At 47.2% G+C, this 1,643-nt stretch overlaps 1 protein-coding gene across 8 annotated transcripts in view; it reads left to right on the top strand.

Annotated features, from left to right (window-relative positions):
* Positions 1-1,643, top strand: part of INAVA (innate immunity activator) — a 28,470-nt gene that overhangs the window by 4,758 nt on the left and 22,069 nt on the right. For 4 of the 8 annotated variants that reach the window (XM_027843493.1, XM_027843492.1, XM_027843491.1 and 1 more), the window contains exon 1: positions 309-484. The exons of 3 other annotated variants lie outside the window; for them this stretch is intronic. The gene's annotated coding sequence lies outside the window, so the exon portion shown is untranslated. Of the gene's footprint in view, positions 1-308; positions 485-1,643 lie in introns of those variants that run through there. One more of the 8 variants, XM_027843494.1, reaches the window with a different exon arrangement.

Genomic DNA, 1,643 nt, shown 5'->3' with positions numbered 1-1,643 from the left:
TCCCCCCCCCCCCCCCCCCCCCCCCCAGTTTCCAAAAAGGCAAATAGTCTAGAATGAGAACAATAGCCTGATCCAGGAAAGCCATCGCCCCATGGGCCACCTGGGGTAAAAAGCCCCACTGTTTTCTGCTTGGGGGCTCCCCTACAGATGAGTCCTGTCTCCCCCCCCCCCATCCCCCTTCCCCGGAAGTCCAGAGGCCCTAGGAACAGAGCTGCCGTAGGATTAGCTCAGGGAAGGAGTTGCTCACCTGCTCCTCCCCTCTGACTCAAGTCATAACAAGTAACCTGGTTCTCCTAGCCCAGCCGAGGAGGCGGGAGGGAGGTAGGAAGGGAGGAGGGAGAGCCAGAGCAGGAACAGAATGGCAAGCCCTTAGCTGGGGAGAAGCAGCGTTGCCACTCAAACCCCCTTCATTCCCTGGACTTGGATTTCCGAGGGAAGAAGCTGGTTTTCTTCCTTAGTTCCAGGGTCTAGGCATCCGAAGCAGGTAAGGGCAGGGACTGGACTGAGGTGGGTTTTCTGGGTGGGGAGACAAGTAAGTAGAAGAAAGTTCAAGGCAGTGACTGAGGCAGAGGGCATAAGACAGGACTTTGGAGTGGTGACTCTGAAGGGTGAGGCCATCTCGGTTTGATCCCTGTTGTATTTTATGCCTCAGTTTCCTCAGGTGAGAAGGCAAAATTCCTCTTTTTCCAGGTGAGAAGTTGGGAGTAGAGAAAGACAAATAGACTAGACGAGGTTTGAGGATTTTGAGAGAAGAATGAATAGGGGGAATGAATAAGTGTTATGACTGGGGGAGGGTGGGAAGCTGGAAGGAAGCCCCGGAAGACTTAGTTTAAGAGAGTTTTCCCTCCCTCCCTTCTCCTCTTCTCTGTCACTATATCAGGCAACATCCTACAGCCAGATGGACTATTTCTTTCCCAGCAGAAAGCACTCAGCAAACAATGAAAGAACTGGAGTCTAGGGACTGGGAGATTTGGGAAAGGACTTGAGAATTTTGGGGGAGGGGGTGACAAGTTACCTAATGTGGTGTCATCCAATGGGGATTTTCCTAGAAGGCAGCCCCTATTTTGAGATGACCAAGGCCACAAAAGGAACTGACCTAGGAGATGACTATGGCAGGTACCTGGTGGCTACTTTCCAGAATAGGATTAGGGGCCAGATGTGGATTGGAGGAGATAATCTTCCTATTAATTAATTAATTAGAACTTCGTGTCCTCTTTTCAACAACTCTCTAACTGACATAGACTCATTTAAGCACACTGGTTTTCCGGCTAAAACATTGAGCTATTCACTCTCTTTATCCCCACTCCCATTCTGGGATGTACAGATGAACTTCTACATACTTTTTCTTCAGATGAGAATTGAATGAAGTGTTTTTGTATAATTTAGAAAGTTCTTTCAGACTTGAACTTTTTACCAATATGTTATATAAACAAAAGATGGAAATAATACCTTTCATTTTCCTTTTTGCCTTGTGACTATTGAAGAAAAAGCAACAGGCCCTAACTAGAGTAAGGCCTTTCATGTCACCTTCAGAATGTTAAGTTCTTTGAGGTCAGAAACATTGTCTTTCCCTTTCGTTGTCTCCTGGGAGCTTAGAACTATGCCTGGCATGTAGTAAGCGCTTTATAAATGCTTGTTAATTT

The sequence above is a fragment of the Vombatus ursinus genome, unplaced genomic scaffold, assembly GCF_900497805.2.
Source record: "Vombatus ursinus unplaced genomic scaffold, bare-nosed wombat genome assembly UNPS02014909.1, whole genome shotgun sequence".
In the NCBI taxonomy this organism is placed as follows: domain Eukaryota; kingdom Metazoa; phylum Chordata; class Mammalia; order Diprotodontia; family Vombatidae; genus Vombatus; species Vombatus ursinus.
Note: the sequence above shows the minus strand (reverse complement) of the source record. Positions and strands in the feature narration are given on the sequence as shown.